This window comes from Apium graveolens, chromosome 1, assembly GCF_009905375.1.
Source record: "Apium graveolens cultivar Ventura chromosome 1, ASM990537v1, whole genome shotgun sequence".
NCBI lineage: Eukaryota > Viridiplantae > Streptophyta > Magnoliopsida > Apiales > Apiaceae > Apium > Apium graveolens.
In genome coordinates this window covers 33,406,275-33,412,820 of record NC_133647.1, presented here as the reverse complement: position 1 = coordinate 33,412,820, position 6,546 = coordinate 33,406,275, and positions in this window count along the sequence as shown.

The following is a 6,546-nucleotide window of genomic DNA, read 5'->3' as shown; positions in this document are numbered from 1 at the left end:
AGGGTATCGTTTTGCGTAAAGTGTGGAGCGACCTACACATTTATAGCGATTTACTTCTATTCCTTTTATTCAGGAATTATCTTAATTTCCAGTAATTTTTCCTTGACTCCGGGATTTTTCCCTAATTTTCTGGATTTTTCCCTTAATTTATGGGATTTATCCTTATTTTCTGGATTTTTCCCTTAATTTCTGGGATTTATCCTTATTTCTGGGATTTTTCAGATTTTCAGCCCTTTTTCGACCAGGATCCTAGTCGAAATTTCGACTTGGATCCTAGTCGAGATATGGGTCAGCCTTGCAATCCTGGTCGAAGGAGTTCAACTAGGATCCACGGCCTGGAATTCGACCAGGATCCTAGTCGAACTTTCGACCTGGATTTAGGTCGAAAACTTACCCCCTTTTTTCAATTCTTGGTCTTGAGTTTATCGACTAGGATTTCGACCAGGATCCTAGTCGACATTTCGACCTGAATTCTATTCGAAAATTCTCTGTTTCTCATGCTTCCTGGTCGAAGGATTTCGACTAGGATCTACGACCTGGTTTTCGACCAGGATCCTAGTCGATTTTTGACCTGGATTTTAGTCTAGGTTTCGACCTCAATCCATTCTTGAAAAATGCTTGGTTCATTCGACCTCATTCCTGGTCGAAGTTTCGACCTCAATCCAGTTCGGTGATACCCGTTATTTTCGGGTGTCTGCTCGAAAGATTTCGGGCATGATTTACGACCTGGAATTCGACCTGGAATTCTGGTCTTTTTTACCCGTTATTTTCGGGTACCTGCTCGAAAGATTTCGGGCAGGATTCACGACCTGGTTTTCGACCTGAATTCTGGTCTTCCACTAGCCTTCTTCATTGGGCCTTACATCTTTTAGGGCTACTATTTAGGGTATTGTATTTTCCAAATTCTAATTGGATTTGGGCCTAGCCTTCTTTATTGGGCTTTATTAAATCTTATTGGGCCTCTTTATTGGGCCTTACATCTTTTAGGGCTACAATTTAGGGTATTGTATTTTCCAAATCCTAATTGGATTTGGGCCTAGCCTTCTTTATTGGGCCTTATTAAATCTTACTGGGCCTCTTTATTGGGCCTTACTAAATCTTACTGGGCCTCTTTATTGATTTAGAATTCTCTAGAATTCCTTGGAATATTCTAGAATATTCCTTTTTCTGGGCTTTTCTTTGGGCCTCTATCCTTAATGGGCTTTTGTCCCTTCAACTTCCTTTTTCCTCTTATATAAAGGAGTGATGAGAGGCCACTACTACTCACTTTCTCATTTCTAAGTTCTTCTTCTTTCTCCTCCTGCCAAGATTTTTAGAGCAATAACAACAAGTCGGTGTAGCAAAGCATTTTTTAGGAGCACTTCTTCAGGTAAAATTCCTCCCTTTACTTCTTGTGCTTACTTTTACATTGTATGCACTTCTTCAGGCAAAATTCCTCCTTTTTTTCAGATGGCTGATAAGAAAATGACTCGTTTGGCCAAGATGAACGTGGCTAGAAAGTCCAATGAATTCCCTATTCGATCGAGGTACACTTTCTTGATCGACATGATCAACACCCGAGGGGATGAGTATCCGTCTGATGCGCATCTGGACGCGCACGACCATATTAATGCCTTGCGGGATCCCAAGGAGCTGGAAAAATTGAGCAGCTGTTTCAAAATCAAGGAACCTTTCAAGCTGGTTCTTGCAGGTCCGGCAGATAGGGCCTGCCAATGGAAGAAGGATGCATTATGCGTTTATAGGGATACTCTAAGGGCAGGTATCAGACTCCCTTTTCATCCGTTCATTCCTCTTTTGCTAGCTGATGTGGGCATCAGCCCTTGCCAACTCCCCCTAATTCTTGGAGGCTTATTCTGTGCTATCTATCACAATGTGCCAAGCATAAAGTCCCCACTTTTGTTGCTGTCTTCAGAAAGATTTTTCAGTTCAAGAACAGCCCTGATAAGAATCCGGGTTGGGTTTCTATAAACCAGCGCCCTACTATTCCTCATATTGTGAACGACAAGTCCATCCCTGACAACAACTTGGGGTGGAAGAAAGATTTTTTGTTTGTCATTTGGGAGGGTGGCGATTGGGGCACCCTATTTTGATCGTCTTTTGGGCTTGCCGTTGATGGGAGCCCAAACGACATAACCTTGTCTGAGGAGGAGGCTAGAGCTTTCAACCTCCTGACGTAAGATAATAGGACTTCCCATTCTTGGGATCTTATAAGGGAGACCGTTCTTATAGAACGTGGCCTCTCTCCCATCCCTAAGAAAAGTAAGTTTCCTTCCTTATATATCTCTTTTTTATTTGCTTCATTTTCTATTCTGCTGATTCCTCAACTTACTTATCTCACTTGTTGCAGTGGCCGAGAAGATTGAGGAGGCTACCAAGCCTAAAGACCTGGAGACAACCAGGATGAAGCGTGCTGGAAATGTCTTTAAAGACCCGCGCCTTGGTTATCGCTTCCCGGAGTTCCTACTCCGAGCAATGGAACTAGGCGAGGAAGGCCCCGACCAAGTTTTGCGCACCAAACAAAGGCCAGGGGCCTATTTTCAACCTACTTGGGGAATCTGGGGCAAGGATTCAATCGTTGGCAGCACGACGCTTGCCAATGAATGGTCTAAGCATTCCATCTCCCCGGTGGACTATCAAGACTTTGTCCTTCAACAGGACTTAGAGGGGAACGAGCTTTTCGGAGCTCAGGCTTTGGCGACGGTACGTCCTTTTCCTTTGCCCTTCATAGTTGCCCTTTTTGGTTTTCTTATCTCATACTTTTGCTGCTTCTCTTGTAGGAGAATGCCCATTTTCAAGGGGCGATCCACCAAGCCAAGGCTTGGAAGGTTGGCCTGGAGGATGCTAACAAGAAGTTAGAGGAGGCCAACCAGAAAATAGAGGCCCTTGAAGCTCAACTTGCCTCTTCCACTTCTGACCTGGAAACGGCCCGGGCTGGAAATGTTATCCTGAAGGCTCAGAAGGATAAAGCCTTTGACGGCTGGATGGATACGCAGGAGTTCAAGGACTTAATGGTGGAGCACGATGCCCTCCTACACCCGGTTAGCTATAAAGAAGGCAGGGATGCTGCTGTGGAGGCCATTCAAGATGAGTTTCTAGAAGTCCTTGAGCAGTCCTCCTTTCCTTGCCTTGTTCGAGTTCCAGAACTTGGGGGTGTTACTGATAAGCTTGTTGGCCTGATCAAGGACGGCCCGTCGGGGAGCCAAGGCCAAAAGAGGAAAGAGCTTGAGTCCAGCGGCAGAGAGGAGGAAGCTTCTTCTGAAGAGGAGTCTGAGCCTGTCATTAAGAAGGTCAGGGTGGAAGAGCCTCCAAGAGCAGTGCCTCAGCAACCAGCATCTCCCGCAGCATCCAAAGCGCCCGAAGGCAGTTCTGATGGAACTTCTACGGGGACTTCTGAGGGGACGACTGAGACGTCCGAAGGGACGATTGAGACATCCGAGGAGACTTCGGATAGTGGTTCCAAGGAATCCCAGCCTTCCAAGGCCTAAGTTTTTTTTATGTATATCTTCTCTTTAGACAATATGTGAACTTTGTTCATATCAGAACTTGTTACCCTTCGGGGTTATTTCATATGCTGCTTTTCTTACTCGCCTCTTTCTCCTTTATCTTTTCCAATACTTGATACGCATTTAAACTTGAACTAATTGGCCAATGATCAAAGCATGATTTTGTTAAATCCACACAAGGTATTATCACAACTTAAACATCCATAGGTTAAAATAATTTCGAACTCTTTAATATGAAGTCTGGCTTTTGAAAACCTTACATAGTATGGGTTCGATCCTTAACAATAATAACTCGATAATGTAAATTCTACTGGAATATAAAGTCCTACGCAAGCAAAGCTTCAAGGTGCTTTTAAACCTACTTGTCATACTGACAAGTGAGAATCGTACTTCAACTATCTTACACATAGTCTCCAGCTTGTAGGTTCCTCTACCCTGAACGCTCTTGACTTTGTACGGCCCTTCCCAATTTGGGGCAAGCTTTCCTTTCTGTCCTACACCAGAAGCTTCTATCTTTCTCAAGACTAGGTCACCTTATTTGAAAAACCTTTCTTTAACCCTTTAGGTTGTAGTAGAATGAAGCCTTTTTCTGATATTCTACTATCTTTACATGTGCCTCATCTCGCACTTCATCGATTAGATCCAGGGCTAACATCTGCCCTTCTTCATTTTCCTCTGCATTGAAAGCCTGAATCCTTGGAGAGGAATGTGATATCTCCACGGGAACTACTGCTTCTGCCCCATATGCCAACATGAAGGGAGTTGCTCCTGTCGTGACTCTACAGGTAGTCCTATAGGCCCATAATATGGGAAGTATCTCATCCACCCAATTATTTCTTGACTTCTCGATCCTCTTTTTTAGTCCATCCATGATTATTCGATTTGCTACTTCCGCTTGCCCATTGGCTTGTGGGTGAGCCACAGAAGTGAACCGTAACTCAATTTCATTTCCTTCACAATACTTCTTGAATTCCTCATTGTTGAATTGTGTTCCATTGTCAGTGACGAGGATACGGGGAATTCCATATCGGCACATAATGTTTTCCCACAGGAATTGTGCAACCTGCTTAGTTGTGATCTTGGCCAAGGGTTTGGCTTCAATCCACTTGGTGAAATAATCAATGGCTACAATCAGAAACTTCCTTTGTGCCGTGGCCATGGGGAAAGGCCCCAAAATATTCATTCCCCACATAGCAAAGGGAATGGGCGAGTTGATAGAGGTCAGCATCTCGGGGGGTTTCCTAACAACAGGTGCATGCTTCTGACAACGGTCACACTCCTTCACACATTCTTTGGCATCAGCCATCATTTCTGGCCAGTAAAAGCCTAAACGAGTTATCTTATGAGCCAAAGCCCTGCCCTCAAGTGTTGTCCACAAATACCTTCATGCACTTCTTCAAGAGCCAAGCGTGCCTCATCGGGCCCGAGATACCTTAAATAAGGAACCACGAAAGATCTTTTGTACAGAATCCCATCTATTAAAGAGTACCTTAGTGCCCGAACAGTTAACTTCCGTGCTTCAGTTGCATCGCTTGGCAACCAACCAGTTTGAATGTGAGCCTTAATGTGATCAATCCATGACGTCCCCAGGCCTATAGGAGCCACAAGCTTAACATCTATGCTTCGTGTCTTCAAAACACGGAAGTACACACTTCCTGAACTTTCTTCTATATCGGATGAAGCAAACTTTGATAACGCATCTGTCTTAGCATTTTCTTCCCTTGGAATGTGCTCAACATGACATTCATTAAATTGGGTCATCACAGCCCTTACTAGGCGGACATACTTAGCCATCGTATCATCCCTTGCCTCAAATTCTCCCTTTACCTGGGATATGATCAGCTTTGAGTCTCCACGGACTTTTAAGTTTTTGACTCTAAATGTTCCAGCTAGGCCAAGGCCAGCTATCAGGGCTCCATATTCTGCCTCATTGTTTATGGTTGGGAAGTCTAGCTTCATAACATACTCAATTAAGAACCCGTCAGGGCTTTGCAAAACCAACCCTGCTCCACTGGAATTTGTTTTTGATGCTCCATCAAAATAGAAAACCCAATATTCTTTCTCCTTATCATCCTTCTCTTTGTCCCCATTATCGAGTCCCTTGTCTTGTGGTATGGTATCTTCCTACCCCTCCACTTCTTGGTTGGGTATGGTACACTCCACCACGATGTCAGCTAGCGCCTGGGCTTTTATTGCCGTTCGCGGCTTATACTTGAGATCGAACTCTCCCAGCTCAATTGCCCACTTAATCAATCTCCCACTTGCCTTGGGACTGTGAATGATATTTCTTAGTGGCTGATTTGTTAGCACCTCAATCTGATGAGCTTGAAAGTAAGGACGCAGCTTTCTCGAAGCCATTACCAAGGCTAGAGCAAATTTCTCAATAGTTGAATAATTCAATTCAGCACCATGCAGAATTTTGCTGACATAGTATACGGGTTTCTGGACTTTCAGTTCCTCCTTAACCAACACCGCGCTCAAGGCACTCTCTGAAACAGCCAAGTACAAGAATAAAACTTCACTCAAAACTGGCTTGGCCAACAACGGGGCCTGCGCCATATATTGCTTTAGTTCTTCGAAAGCCTTCTGGTTTTCTTCCCTCCATACAAAGTCCTTAATATTTTTAGTGACTTAAAGAATGATAGGCACTTATCTCCTGACTTGGAGATGAATCGTCCCAGCACAGCAACCCTTCCTGTAAGCTTCTGAACGTCCTTGACAGTTTTTGGTGGTTCCATGTCCAGGATTGCCTTTATTTTATCGGGGTTAGCCTCGATTCCTCTCTTTGAGACCATCAATCCCAAGAATTTTCCAGATCCTACTCCGAAAGCACACTTTGTAGGATTCAACATCATCTTGTGGTACCTCAGGACCTCAAAAGCTTCCCTCAAATGGGTTATATGATCAGTCTTTACTAGACTCTTGACTAACATGTCATCAACATAGACTTCCATAGTCTTAGCAATAAGATCCTTAAAAATTTTATTTACCAACCTTTGATAGGTGGCTCCTGCATTCTAAAGACCAAATGCCATAACAAGAT